The 16,292-nt window shown below is 41.4% G+C and overlaps 2 protein-coding genes across 9 annotated transcripts in view; one reads left to right on the forward strand and one right to left on the reverse strand.

The window, feature by feature from the left end:
* CYB561 (cytochrome b561) overlaps window positions 1-16,292 on the reverse strand; it is a 259,428-nt gene that overhangs the window by 235,159 nt on the left and 7,977 nt on the right. For all 8 annotated transcript variants that reach the window (XM_075845058.1, XM_075845057.1, XM_075845051.1 and 5 more), the window contains exon 2: window positions 8,369-8,498. The gene's annotated coding sequence lies outside the window, so the exon portion shown is untranslated. The remainder of the gene's footprint in view (window positions 1-8,368; window positions 8,499-16,292) is intronic.
* KCNH6 (potassium voltage-gated channel subfamily H member 6) overlaps window positions 1-16,292 on the forward strand; it is a 133,645-nt gene that overhangs the window by 56,929 nt on the left and 60,424 nt on the right. The gene's annotated exons all lie outside the window — the stretch shown is intronic.

The raw sequence follows: 16,292 nt of genomic DNA on the forward strand, positions 1-16,292 counted from the left end.
AAAAGAGGCAAACAGAAACCAGGGGCACCGGCTCCGTCACCATTGAAATCAATGGTGATGGAGACGGAACCCTCTGGTTTCCGTCTGTGTCAGTTTGTGTCTGCTCGGGGTCCCGTTCTGACGGAAACCTCCGACGGAATGTCAGAACGGGACCCCAACGCAGATGTGAACAGAGCCTAACAGGTGCCTGTCAGTTTTACACTGACAGGCAACAATACAGGTGTATTGCAGTGTTTTATTAAAGTGATCAAATAATCGCACAGCAAAGTCTCCTAGTGGGAATAAAAAAAAAAGTTAAAGTTTAATAAAGTTTGAAATAAATAAATAACTGTCCAAAGTAGAAAAAAAATGAACCCACTTTTTCCCCTTACTTTATGATTTATTTTTTTTAAAAGTTACACATATTTGGTATCGCCACGTCCATAACGAACACAACTATAAAACAATTACATTATTTAACCTGCACGGTGTACGCCGTAAAAAGTAAAAATAGAAAACAATGCCAGGACAGCTATTTTCTGTTCATCCTGCCTTCAAAAAAATGTGATAAAAAGTGATCAAAAAGTCACATGTACTCGAAAATGGCACTAATAAAAACCACAAGCGTCACACAAAAAAAAGAGCCCTCATACAGCTGCATCGGCGGAAAATTTTGACTCCTAAAATATGGCAACACAAAAACAAAATCATTTTGAAAAAAAAAAAAAAAGTGTTTTTACTGTGTAAAAGTAGTAAAACAAAAAAAACCTATATAAATATGGTATCGTCGAAATCGTAACGACACGCTGAATAAAATTATTATGTTATTTATACCACACGGTAAACGGCATAAATTTAAGATGCAAAAAAGTATGGTAAAATTTCCGGGTTTTTGTTACACTACCCCACCAAAAAAAGTCAGTAAAAAGTTAATAAATTATATGTACCCCAAAATGGTGCTATTAAAAAATACAACTTGTACTGCAAAAAAAAGTCTGTATAGAGCTATGTAGACGGAAAAATAAAAAAAGTTATAGAGCTTTGAATGCGACGATTGAAAAACGTCAAAATTTGCTTGGTCATTAAGGTTTAAAATACCTTCAATATTAAGGAGATAAAGGAACAGATGGCTACACATGGGCAGATAGGGCGCATCCCTGAGAATTTAACTGGTTGACGACACAGGACGACAATGAACATCCTGAGCGGCGGGTACTTCGCGCATTAGGACAACCTTTCTCGTCCTGTGTGACAGCCAGTGTCCGCGCGATCAGGAGCGGTGCAATGGCTGTAATACACAGCCATAGCCCCGCTCTAACGGCAGAGAGATTTATTCTTCTGGCATAAATAAAATACAAACCCCCTGCACCATGTTTTCCAACACGGTCACTGGAAAATACGGCGGGGCTTCACAGTCGTACAACTGAATTACTAGGTTTCTCCATGACAAACACGATGTTGTTTCCATTAATGCACAGTCACATTCCTCCGTATTGTGAAACATGGCAAATGCTGCACTGCTTTGATTAACTAAAGCACGGCTCAGACAGTGCACCAATCTTAGTAAAGTTACCGAACATAACAAATAGCTTTGTCTATGTCCCCTGTTCAGAACCCTTTTCTACTAGCCAAAGCAGAGATTGACTACAGAAAATGTATTGCAGGACGTGGACAATGCAAAAAACTTCTTTAAGTTTTAGTAGCAATAACAGTCAAGATGGCATTGACTAATAATTGCCCAGACTGAGATGTTCATCTTGTATTAGGTGACAGTGTACATTGTGAGTATATATTTCCAGTTTCAGAGGGTGGCATAACACGCTAGGACTTGTTTTTCTACAGCAGCCGGTGTCTTTGGAGGTACAGTGTCTATAGAGACCTTCTGATCATGTTTTACTCATCAGTATGTAGAGAAGTAGTTATATTTAGCACACTACCTAGATATAATCTAAATAAAATCCATAGAAAGCACACAAAAATTATCGACAATATCAACATTTGCATCTACTTTAGTAAAATGCTTTTTAAGCAATGAAGACACGGCACTACGGAACAATTCTTGTTTGAAAAGCACTCAAGCAAATACATATATTACGGTCAGAAGTCATTTTCAGAATAATGTTCTTTGTACTTCCTGGAATTTGGCTGCGTATATTTAATATTCCATATTTCCTTGCCTCATTGCTTATTTATTCTTAGTCATTTGAAGTAACAACTCCCAGGTTTCTTTGGCCTGTTCTTGTATCTCGAATGCCATTAATCATATCTTGTGGTTTTAGACGGACTTAAATGCATTATAAAAATGTCTATATACTTTTATCTGTTTACTAGGAACTGGGCAATAACAGGAAAAAGTATTTTTTTTTTCTTAAAAGGGATCTGGAAGAAAATGAAAATTCTTAATGATGTGCTCTTGTGACCCAGGAGATTCTGCCCTCATCTCCGATACTAATAACTATGTATAGAGTACTTTGGACTTAAATGCTTCGGCTGACATTTTTTTTCTTTCTTTAGAATGGGTAAGATAATTGGGGACAGAAAAATTCAGGGGAAAGAGGTCCAAAACTCTGCGCTGATAATTTCATAATCTATAGGGATCAAAGCCCCATTTTTCTGATACAGTTCTCCAAACTCCTGTTGCCGTTCACACAGAGTTAAATAGGTTGTCCAAGATTAGAAAGACATGGCTGCCTTCTTCCCTGCACAGCTGGTGGTAGTATAGTTGGAAAACCAAATTCACCCTGCAGGCCAGGGACAGCATCACCTGAGTGCCAAGGGACCTAGCAATATGTAATGAAGAGAACACAAAGCATATGTTGTTCACTTGCAGAAACCGAGCCCCTGCGCCTTTAATGTTTCTTTCTATTTTTCCCATTAAAACCTATGTTGATTTGAGACTCTACTATTACAGTTATTACCCACAATGGAAATCTAATTAAATAGAAAAATGTAACAGAAAGGAAGAGTAGTCAGGAAGCGGACGATCGATACAGCGGAATATCTCACAAATTATGGCCTGAATATCCTATGTGCTGTGGATTTTGAGAAAAAAAAAAAGAAACTGGTGATACATCAATAACGGCAATATTCTAAATTGGTTAATTATCGTTAATGTTCATCGCTCAGTACGTTTTTCTTTACCGATTTTTTTTCTAATTAATAAACCATTTATAAATTATATTTTTTTGGACTTAGTCTAAAGTGACTGATTAATTTTTTTATTTAGACTTTTTGGGGGTTTTGGATCAGATTGCGGCTTTATAATAAAAATATGCTCCAACTTAAACAGGTTTCCTCATATGCTCTATTGGGGCATATAGATGTCATAGAGAGGGAGAAGAGAGCTGCTCTACAAGAGTGACTTCTGCTCTGGTGAGCCATGTATTCATTTCACACCCACTCTTGGTTTTTGCTTCCAAATACTGATTCACAATGCTGTCCAAAATACTGCTGTGTGATGGAAACCTTAAAGGGGTTTTCTGATAAATATCTTATCAGTCATCTATCCTGAGAATGGGCTTACCAGGCCGTCCCTGTGCGCCCCATATGAATAGAGCAGTTCTACACATACTTTGCCACTGCTCCATTCACTTTCAATGGGGCTATCAGAGATAGTGCTAGTATATAATTTTTCTTACTCTTATATAGTGTTCATACATGTATTGAAAAACATCTGCGTTAAGAGAAACTGAAGAAAAATGGAAGGTGGGGGGGCTTAACAGAAATGTTTTTCCCAGCACCAGAAAAAACAGTAGACAAAGAGATATGGGCTAATTTTAGAGCTTTCCACTTACAGCCTTCTGCAACAAATGTTTCTGGAATAAGAGTTCATTTCAGCTTAATGCATTTACTTATTGTTGTATATATAAAATAAAAAAAACTAATAACACTTTACAGCGCATCTGACATATTAAAATAAATGGCATTAATAAGAAGAAACGTACGTTCACCCCTAACATCTGCAGGTACCAAGAAGGATCTCTGTGAAATTAAAGGCTATGTACACCTCTGTAAGCATTTTTTATTAAGTGGATGTTTTTATAAAAAAATCACTTTTATGAAAAAAATGTGTTACTTTTTTAGATACAGATTCTATGCATCCTATATACATAGAAGCTGATTCGGTCTATCTCAGCCGAGCCGGTCAATTCAGCTAAACTGACGGCTCGGTGAGAGTGGGTCCTGTGTGTCTCTTATACACAGGTTCCAGCTAATAACAATCACATCTAAGTTCGTAACTTAAATGTGAACGATATTAGCTGGTTTGTGTGTCAGAGACTCGCGGTGCCCGCCCTGAGAAATAGAAGTTTCTTTACCATCATAGTTCTTTACTGTAAGTACAGTGAGACTTTGGAGCTCTCAGACGCAAAATTTTGTGATGGTTAGGCCCCATGCACATCGCGTTTGCGCTATCCGGCAGGCGTATACGCTTTGAAACACTAAAAAAGGATTGAAACGTATAGCACGGCATATACATAGACTATAATATGTCAAACGTAGACTAACATAGCATCGGGTTTAGTCTAGGTTTGTCATGGTTTACGTTGGGATACTGTTTTTTTGAAAGTACTGAAAAGTGTAGTCTGCTATGCTATTCTGTACTTCAAAAAACGTATACGCGTCATTTTTTAGCATTGATCTCAATGGACGACATATGCAAATTTAATGCTATACATTTGTCTCCGTTTACATACAGTAAATCTATCCCTTTTTTTTCTATCAGTGTTCACTTTAAAAAAAACCAAAAACTTTTAGGTGAAAAACGGACAGAAACGTATACCGACGTATAAGTATATGCTAAACGTACACGCTATAAAAAAAAAAACACAGCCGTAAACAGAAAATGGTACATGTTTGTATACATTTTCAGAGGTTCACGTTTTTATAAAAAAACGTATACGCTCGGCGGAAAGCACAAACGCAATGTGAATGGGGCCTTAGGCTTCGTTCACATCTGCGTCAGGGTCCCGTTCTGACGTTCCGTCGGAGCTTCCGTAGGTTTCCGTTTGCATCACCATTGATGTCAATGGTGACGGATCCGGTGCTAATGGTTTCCGTTCGTCTCAGTTGTAAAAGAATTCCGTAGTTTTTACAGAATCAATACCGTAGTCGACTGCGCTATTTATTCCATGAATAGTTTCCATGTGTTTCAGTCAGGGTCCCGTTCTGACGGGAAGTTCCGACGGAAAGTCAGAACGGGACCCTGACGCAGATGTGAACTAATCCTTAAATTGTTGAAAGATTTCAAGAGGGGTCTGGATGCCTTTTTTGAAAGAAATTATATTCCAGGTCATGTGTATTAGATTGCAGAGATGGGTCGTGGATCCAGGGACCTATTCTAAATTGCCATATGTGGAGTCGGGAAGGAATGTTTTCCCCCTAATGTTAAGGTAATTGGCAACTACCTCATAGGGGGTGTTTTTGCCTGTTTTCATAAACACTGCAGGAGAATAAGCTGTGCTTGTTGAACTTGTATATTTTTCAACCTTAAAGGAGAACCTAGCACCTGTAAAGGGGGATCTGTTTTATTTGAAAACCCATTAACTCCTTCAGAAATTAATAATTTTCTAAACATAGGTTATTAAAAAAAAGGAAATACAGAACGCGAGATCTTGAGATATCTAGAGAGATCTCACATTATGAGCTTGGATGCTGCCGTGTGGGATTGTGACAGGATGCAGGCGATGCCAGGATACCCCTACCCGGAGTCGGGTCATTTGCATAGTGAAAGTAAGCCATAAACTCAGGAACCTTCACATTTTTTTAGTAACATACTTAAAATAATTATTCATTTCTTAAGGGACTAATGGGTTTTCAAAGAAAGCCGGTTCCACTTTACAGTCGATAGGTACTCATTAAGTCTTATGCACACAACAGTATTATGGCTCCTTTGAAGTACCCATATGTACGGTGTCATAGTATGGCACCTATTGAAATCTATGAGCCTATACTGTACCACAATATGCCTTTGATTTTATATATATATATATATATATATAAGTTTGTGAGGAACAAAAAAAGTGTTCCATGAACAATAGGCAGTATTTTTCCCCAGAAGCATTGTTGGAGTACGTCCATAATACGTTTCCGCATGAAAGCACCAGACAGCAGAACTGGGCACTATTTCAGTTTATGCAACAAAACGGTGGATACTTTCAGTAGCATTGTAATAAATGAGAAGGAAGGCACTTATCTAAGTACCGCAGCAGCGTGCATATAAAATGTACACAACAATTCTTTTTTTCTTGCTTAGAAATCAGCTAGCCATTAAATATCTTTGTGGCTTGGTTTTCTGATTTAAAACCCTAAAACTTTTAAGTGCTAAAATGCAAACTTTACTATAAATGTACCTAAAAATAAGAACAGAGAAGCATTGTCGTTGCGACTAAAAATCAGTTCCATTCATCTGAATGAGGTTGTTTCTGTAGCAGGTGAATGAATTTCTGCTAGTTCCATTCAGACGAATGGTGCTGATTTTCAGTCACAGAAAATTTCTGCAACGAAATCTGCCACATGGGACTGCACCCTTAAGGCCCATTTACAATGATTGAGCAAATGAACGTACATATTAACGGTTGTTCTCTATCATTGCCCTTTGGAAACGTTTGTTCATCGGCTGATCTGCTCATTTATGCTGCCGATGAAATGGACGATAGACGGCAGCAAATCTCCCTGTGTAAACTGTCGCAGTAAGAATCGTTCGACCCTACACATTACCGATTATAGCTCCTTGTGAAAGCAGCAAACAAGCGCAGATTGACGAGCTGTCTCGGAGATCGCTGCTCATTTTTATGGCCCATATTGGGCCGTGTAAAATGACCCTTACAGACCCTGCTTACATTTGTATACAATTAGCACTTGATAATTGACTGCAGCACAGGGGGCTGTGGGAGATAAATTGCCTCCCAAATTATTACCTCTTGCAACTGTCCAAGAATCTCTTTTGCCTGACTTTGTGTTTTGAACCTCATAGAATTTGAGTGAGGTCAAATTGCATCTTTTGCTGTGATTTTTGCAAAATTGCGGCAAAAAACGCAATTTGACCACACTGTGTAAATAGACCCATACGAAAATTAGGTAATCTCTACTTACATCTAAATATAGATTGTGTAAATGAGTTCCCTATATCAGGGCATGACAGGGGCCTAGCTAAAGGCTCATGAGCCCTGGTGCAAGAATTCAGCTTGGGCCCCACTACCCCTCCCATCACCACTAAAACCCCTGCACACGCCTATGCCCAGCCGCCTTGCCCGACAAACCCCAAGAATGCCTCCATAGTATAATGCTCCCCATAGCTGCCCACACAGTATAATGCCCCCCATAGCTGCTCACACACAGTATAATGCCCCCATAGTATATTGCCACCCATAGCTGCCCCATACAGTATAATGCACCCCATACATACAGTATAATGCACCCATACAGTATAATGCCCCCATAGCGCCCCCATACAGTATAATACCCCCATGCAGTATAATTCCCTCCATAGCTGCCATCTACAGTATAATGCCCCACATAGCTGCCACATACAGTATAATGCCCCCATATAGTAGTGCCCACCATAGCTGCCCCATACAGTATAATGCCCCCATAGCTGCCCCATACAGTATAATGCCCCCTATAGCTGCCACATACAGTATAATGCCCCCCATACAGTATAATGCTCCCTGAGCAGCTACCATATGAGCCCCCCCTCCCATACCCAGTATTATGCCCCCATACGTACGTACCTAATTGAAAAATAATGACGTAATTACTTACCTATCCCCGTTCCCATGACGGGTGAAGGATCCTTGTCCTCCTCTGCACTGTGTTGTGTGACTCGGAGCAGACAGGCGCAATGACGTCACTACATCGCGACTGCCTGCGCCGAGCCCTCGCGGCACACTGAATGCTGGAGCTTTAACTGAACTGTATTTGCGGCCTGAGGACTCAGATACAGTTGGAAGCGCTTAGGGGCCTGGTCGCAACTGCGACCGTTGCGACCCATATAGCTACGCCACTGGGGCATGCAATATCATGATGGTTGACCAACTTACTGTTGGTTTCCAACCTACCTGCTCATTTGAATTACTCTTCAAAGCAGAACAAGAACCCTTGCAAGCTTCCCGGTAATCCTGGTCACTGAGTAACAAAAAAGACCAGCAGTTGTGTGCCCAAACTGACTACAGATCCAGCAGTGTCATATCTTAAATTATCACATTTCTTTACATTTGTCAGCAAAACATAATGTTAATAATTTTTTTCTGTTATTTTTACAAAATTATACCAGAATGTATGTAATTTCAATGGAGCACAGGCTAAGCGGCTGTCAGATGTATACATCCAAATATTTATGTCGTGCGAGGTTAAAACCGGTGTTCCGCAAATAGTGAACATCTCTACTTACCAGCACACATAGCCAAGTTCGAACGAACGAACGAACGAACGAACGAGCGAGCGAACGAACGGAGGATAGTGGATCAGTCAGCATGAGTGCTATGCTTGAACTGTAAACATCTTCCCATGTTTATAATTACCTGAAGCAAAAAAAAAAAAAAGTATTAACAGACGAAGAATATTTACACATATAAAAGCATTTCTTTATTGTGTGGGTTTGAAGGGTCTCCACACTGATCTATTCAAAATAGTAATAGTTATCAAATTATCAATCACCTAAAAGTAAAATAGACAATACTTCCCTGTCAATGAGGTTCATGCAAAGGAACCCCACAGCTCAACAGAAATAAAACCATACTATGGGTGTATTCATACGATGTGGTCAGTTTTCCGGTGCGGATTTGATGCGGTTCGAGACACCTTAAATTTAAATTGACCCTTACCTATTCTCCTAGAATGCCTGGCGGTGGCAATATAAGGGGAGACCTCTCAGAATCCTGGCAGAGAAGGCAAGTCTCCCGCACAGCTGGCAGTCTTTCGCAGACAAACTCTTGCCAGATGAAAAACAAAAATAAACTCTTCCAGGGTTGACCTTTGATTAGCTTTGGAAGAAGTGGTATGTGTTCAGCGCGTCAATGACACAGGAGTGTGCAGAAGCATTATAGCAGGCTCTGCTATGGGAGCACTTCACTGTGAATGCAGAGTGATTGGTACTGTTATGGGGTAACTGGCATAAAATTAGGATAGTGTGGTCAGCGTATATTTAAGTTTGGGGGAGCCATGGAGGTTATTGCTAATTTTGGAGGATATTCTGGGCTGGTCATTAAATGGTCCAAGTCTACTTTATTGCCCTTAGATATTATTCACGATGAAGTTTCTTATATTCAGTATGGATTGCAGGTGATATCTGCATATCTGGGAGTGGTGGTGACCCGTTGTCTGTCGGAATATGAGAAACTTAATCTATCTCCCTTAATAGGCAGGTTTAAGCGTACTATGGAAGCCTGGGCTAAATTGCCTCTGTCAATGGTGGGACGGGCGAATTTGATTAAAATTATCTTGATGCCACAATTGTTGTACCTACTGCATAATGCCCCAGTGTGGACACCACTCAGATTTTCTCATCAGGTCAATAGGTCCTTTCATGAATTGATATGGTGTGGAAGATTTGCACGTATTAAATTGGAAACTCTCCAGCGACCAAAAACAGAGGGAGGCTTGGCGGTGCCTAACCCATGGGTGTACTTTCTGGCAGGTCAGTTTCAGCATATGAGGGGGTGGGAAGGGGAAGACAGAGACCCACAGAGAATTATATTACAGGTTTTTTTTTAACAGAATAACCTGTTTGAAATGCTGGATGCCGGGAAATTCAATTTGCCGGCGAATCGTTTGCCTAATGTGAATCTGATTCATAAGATATGGTGCAAGGTCTGGGACATTCAACGCATACGAGGGACCACCCAGTATACGGCCATATTGGACACCCCGTTGTTACCTAATTTATATAAACTTGAGGGACTGAACAATTGGAAACTAGCAGGCCTTACTGTGGTAACACAACTAGTCAGTGGCGGCATATTATGTTCCTTTGAACAACTCTAAGGCTTTTGTGTGTTCCCGCCTCTGATTTTAATTAATTATCTTCAACGATACCAAATATGTGTGCATTTCTTACACGCTGTGCGCAAGGTGGCGCCTAAAATGAATGGTGCGCAAACTGGCTTCTAGAGAAAAAATTTCTAATGCTGGTTCGCTGACACCATACGACCATTACAGATGTTGTGACGTTTCCAGTTCACAAAAACTGATGGCCTAACCTCAGGATAGGCCATCAATATCTGATCGGTCAGGGTCCTACACCCGGCACCCCGTCGATAGGCTATTTTGAAGGGGCCACAGTGCTCGTACGAGCGCTGCTTCCCTTCCATTTCCTTTACTGCTCACACTGTGAATTGCGGACACACTTGTAGCGGCGGTTCACAGTATTACAGCTTTCTCCAATTCAAGTGTATACTGTAATACTGTAAACCGCCGCTACAAGTGTGTCTGCGATTCACAGTGTGAGCAGTAAAGGAAATGAAGGGGAAGCAACGATCGTACGACCATCGCGGCCCCTTCAAAACAGCTGATCGGCGGGGCTGCGGGGAGACGGGCCGCCACTGATGAGATATTGATGGCTTATCCTGAGCTTAGGCCATCAATTTTTGTTGACTGGAAAACCCCTTTGACACCCCAAAAATTATTATTTTATGGAATTTAACGACATATCAAATATTTGAAAATCTGCCGTGTAAAATGTCTGCAGCATGTGGATGAGATTTGTAAAATCTCATCTACTTGCCTTGTACTGTAATCCGCTGCAGACTTTGCCTGCGCAAATTCGCAGGTAAAATTTGGAGTGAATCCACCACATCTAACGTCACCCTAAGGCCCAGTTCACACAGAGTTTTTTTGGCGCTGATTTTGACGTGGAAACCGCCACGGAATCAGTGCCAATATACGGCTGAAATAGTTGTTTTTATCCCGGGCGGCTGGGAGGCAGAAAAGCGCTTTGCGCCTGCTGTTCTCAACGGCCTCGGCTGAAAAACACGGCAAAAAAGTGCAGGCAGGTCAAAATCTGCCTCAAAAATCCTGAAGAAATTTTGAGGCAGATTTTATTCTGCCTGCAAGATACTCCGTATGAGTTACATGGTGACTTTGACCACGACACAGGTCATCCGACCAGAGATTGCTATGTCCCGTAGCCTACACCGCAAGTAATGAAAGTCAATGTGGTTGTGTTGCGACCTGCAAGTAACTGCGACACCACAGTTTGGATTTCTTGCAACTGTCATGTTGTGCTGCAACACAACCACATTGACTTTTATTACATGCAATGTAGGCTACGAGATATAGCGATCTTTGGCCGGTCGACCTGTGTTGTGCGTGGCCAAAGTCACCGTGTAGCAGGTAAACAAATTTATAGAGAAAATTTTTATTGAAAAAAAAAAAGGCGCGTGGGGTTCTTTTTTTTTTTTTACATTACATTATTCTTCTCCCTATGCAACTGGTGATCGCTGTGACAGGCTGTCACAGCGTTCACATAGCTGAGCTACTTGCCTTCGGCGCGCAAGCGTTGCTGGGAGGAGCAATGTGATCGCTGTGATAGGCGGTCACAATGATCACATGACCGGAGACCACACTGAGTGGTCTCCGGTTAAAGTTCCATGATACGGCTGTCTAGAGACAGCTGCATCATGGAGCTAAATGCCGCTGGGGAGCGGCAAACCTGCTAACTCTGCAGGACGTTCTGGAACGGCCCTGTCGAATTAATTGCGGACCGGCTGGACATTTATAGTTTAAGTGGTTAAACGATAATAACTTTGCAACCGCTTTGAATATCACAACTAATTTTACTTTGGTTTTTTTTTTTTACAAGACTCATGAGGCTTTAAATTTTCTAGATTAGATTAGTTTAATTAATTCCATGTTATAAATTTTTATTATGAGCAGACATATCACTAAAATTGTGGAAAAAAAACACTTTTTTTGTAACATTATATATATATATATATATATATATATATATATATATATAGATAGATAGATAGATAGATAAACGAACAAATGGATCCAGCAGCACCGGCAGACTGTTGGGTGCAGGCCCCCAGGAACAGACCACGTTCCAAATTACGTAGTATTCAAAAAATAGGCAGCACTCCGCAGTAAATGTGAAAAAAGTGGGTACTTTTATTGCCCCCTGTGCAACGTTTCAGCACTGTCCTCTGGAGCCTTTCTCATATATTTCTCTATATTATAATATATGTAATATATATACTGTCACCCTGGAGCGCTGTGAGCGGATAAGAGGGCTATAAGGATATATTCACGTGATGTGAAAAAATGGGCAGTTAACAACGAATCAACTGTCAGTTTTTCATGGGAGTTAAAAAATTTTGATGAATTTTATTTGTTCGGGCTTTTTGTCACAGCCACCTGAAAACACCACAGTGCCCATGTAGATAGTGACACAATACCACTGCAGATAGTGCCACATTGCCCACTGTTGATAGCGCCAGTGCCCACATAGATAGTGCCCATTGTAAATAGTGCCACAGTGCCCACATAGTGCCACAGTTCCCATTGTAGATAGTACCCACATAGTGCCACACACAGTACCCATGTAGATAGCGCCAGTGTCCCCTGTATGTAGTGCCCATATAATGCCACAGTGTCCATGTTAATAGTGCCACACCCCCTGTATATAGCACCCTCTGTAGACAGCGCCACACCCCCTGCAGATATCACCTCCCCCCTGCAGATAGCGCCACCCTCTGCAGATAGCACCATCCCCCTTTAGATAGCAACATCTCTTCTGTAGATAGCGCCACCCCCTGCAGATAGCGCCATCCAATGCAGATGGCGCCACCCCCCCTGTAGATGACGCCACTCCCCCTATATGTATCAGCACCCTCCCCCCCTGTAGTTGGCACCCGCTTCCTGTAAATAGCACCACTGTATATCCCTGTAGGAGCGGAATCCATCTGGCCGGGGATTGCGCTCCTAGAGGGAACCCCTGATGTCTCTGTCCATATATGGACAGTGACGTTAGGGGCTAACTCTAAAAGCAGAATCCCCTGCCTCAGCGTCGGACGCTCTGTGGCCGGGGATTCCGCTCCAGGAGTAGCACCTGACGTCACTGTCCATATATGGATAGTGACGCCAGGGGCTTCACCAGTAGCGAAATCCCCGACACAGAGCGATCTGACCACGGGGATTCCGCTCCTAGAAAGAGCCGCTGACGTCCCGATCCATATATGGATAGTGACGTCAGGGGCCTCTCCAGTAGCGAATCCCTAGAATGGGGCTCCCAAACCCAGTTCCTAAATTCTAGAGATTGGTGGTGGTTCCAGTGGTGGGCATCCCAGCCATCACACATTTATCACCTATCTTAAGGATATAAAAACAGCACTATGAACTTTTTAAAACCATATAGAACCATGTAAAACCATATAGAACCATATAAATTCTTCCAACAACATTAAAAAACAAAAACACACAAGAGGTTTATTTAGGTCTGAATATTCTGCAATTCCCATTCAGACCACTTAGGGTAAGTTCACACAGAGTTTTTTGTCACGTTTTATTACGCGGAAATCGCGTTGGAAAATGCAACAAAAAACGCCTCCCATGGAAAAACCATCTCGCGGGAAAAAGAAGCAACATGCCCTATCTTTGGGCATTTATGTCTCTGACCTACCATTGAGGCAGAGAAAGCGTATTTTGAGGCGTTTTTTGCCCGTGGCGATCAATGTCCGCGAAAATCGGCGTGAAGGCAGAGGAAAATCTACCTCAAAAATTCCAAACGGAATTTTGAGGCAGAATTTCTGCCTGCAAAAACTCCATGTGAACCCAGCCTAACATCCATGCTTGCCATGATCTGAAAAAGGATAAGGCTGGGCTTCTACAGGACGTTTTCATCATATTTTTATTTCAGTTTTGTTGTGATTTCAAGTGCTTCTTAACCCCTTAATGACCAGCCTATTTTAGACCTTAATGACCAAGCTATTTTTTAAGTTTTTCAATCATCGCATTCCAAGAGCTATAACATAATGCTTTTATTTTTGCGTCGACATCGCTGTATAAGGTCTTGTTTTTTGCGGGACCAGTTGTATTTTATAATAGCACCATTTTGAGGTACATATTATTTATTAACTTTTATTAACTTTTTTGGGGGGGGGGAAATAGAAAAAAATCTGCAATTTCGCCACTCTTTTTTGCGTCCTAAATCTACGCCGTTTACCGTGTGGTATAAATAACACAATAATTTTATTCAGCGGGTTGTTACGATTGCAACGATACCAAATTTGTATAGTCTTCGTATGTTTTACTACTTTTACACAGTAAAAACGCTTTTTTTTCAAAATTATTTGTTTTTGTGTCTCCGTATTTGAAGAGCCGTAACGTTTTTATTTTTTCGCCGATGCAGCTGTATGAGGGCTTTTTTTTTGCGGGACGACTTGTAGTTTTTATTGGTACCATTTTTGAGTAGATGCGACTTTTTGATCACTTTTTAATCACATTTTTTTAAAGTCAGGATTCACAGAAAACAGCAATTTTTCCATCTTTTTTTATTTAATTTTTTACGGCGTTCACCGTGCGGGTTAAATAATGTTATAGATTTATAGTCGGGGTCGTTACGGACGCGGCGATACCAAATATGTGTAACTTTTTTACTTTATTTAGTTTTTTTAATACTAAAGCAGTTTGTAAGGGGAAATGGTGGGTTTTTCATTTTTTTTTCACATTTTTTTTTTATTAACTTTATTAAACTTTTTTTTTTACTTTTTTACTAGTCCCACTAGGGGACTATAATATGCGATTCTCCGATCGCTATTATAATACACTGCAATACTTTTGTATTGCAGTGTATTGTGCCTGTCTGTTTAAAACGGACAGGCATCTGCTAGGTCATGCCAGAGGCATGACCTAGCATGCATACACTACAGGCAGACCTGGGGGCCTTTATTAGGCCCCCGGGCTGCCATAGAAGACACAGACACTCGGCGATCGTATCGCCGGGTGTCGGTGGGGGAGAGAGGGAGCTCCCTCCCTCTCTCCAAAACCATTCAGATGCGGTGCTCGCTATTGAGCACCGCATCTGAGGGGTTAAACGGGTGAGATCGATACTAATATCGATCTCACCCGGCAGAGCAGGGACGCTCCCAGCCCTCAGCTGCCTTAGGCAGCTAAGAGCAGGGAGATTTGACAGCTCCCTGCTCTGTTTACTTATTCCGATGACGCGACGTAAAAAGTCTATGGCATCGGAATAAGGCCCGTTAGTGACCGACGTAGAAACACGATGGGCCGGTCACTAACGCGTTAATTATTGTGAAAAACGCATTGTGAAAACCATATCTGTTTCACCGGAAACCGCCTCGGCTTTGCGCTGTGGTTTTCGCAAGTGTAGATATTACAGGTAAAGCACATTGAAACCATGTGCTTCACCTGTAATAGCCGCACAGCCAATAACAACATCCCAAAACCGCAGCCATTCGCAGTAAAATGCATGCAGTACATGAAAAACTGCAATAAAACTGCAATTAAAAACGCCCTGTGGAATCCCAGCCTAAAAGGTGAAGAACTCATACAAATGATCTGATTTTATTATGTCTTTTAATTAGAGGATTGGAAGTAAAAGGGTGTGGTCATGCGCGGCAGATTTTGTGCAAAAAAATAATTGGGACTGAATATCAGCGCCATTTATCTGAACGTTGTGGTTTCTGCAATTTCTATTCAAATGAATGGAACACATTTTGAGTTGCAGGAAATTTAGGCAAAAAAAAATCTGCCACGTCTAACTACACACTGATATATGCCAGTTAATTCTGACTGGCCTTTTCCTAATCATTATGGTGTGATACAGCAATTTAGCGCCATAGTGGTAGACACCATGCAGGAAAATGTTCTCTTCTATATGCAGTGAGAACTTATTAAATGAAAAACTCATATTTAAAATGATTTCTGCCTGAGCTTGCATTTAATTGATTTAACAGAAGGAAACAGGATGTGCTTTGTTCTCTACATTTTAGGCTGGATTCACACGAGCATGTTACGTCCGTAATGGACGGAATGTATTTCGGCCGCAAGTCCCGGAATGAACACTTCAGGGAGCCGGGCTCCAAGCATCATAGTTATGTACGACGCTAGGAGTCCCTGCCTCGCTGCGGGACAACTGTCCCGTACAGTAATCATGTTTTCAGTACGGGACAGTAGTTCCACGGAGAGGCAGGGACTCCTAGCGTCGTACATAACTATGATGCTAGGAGCCCGGCTCCCTGCACTGTGTTCGTTCCGGGACTTGCGGCCGAAATATGTTCCGCCCATTACGGACGTAACATGCTCGTGTGAACACAGCCTAATGAGGCTGCTGATCTACAGGAATAGGAATGTGT

The sequence above is a fragment of the Rhinoderma darwinii genome, chromosome 13, assembly GCF_050947455.1.
Source record: "Rhinoderma darwinii isolate aRhiDar2 chromosome 13, aRhiDar2.hap1, whole genome shotgun sequence".
Classification (NCBI taxonomy): domain Eukaryota; kingdom Metazoa; phylum Chordata; class Amphibia; order Anura; family Rhinodermatidae; genus Rhinoderma; species Rhinoderma darwinii.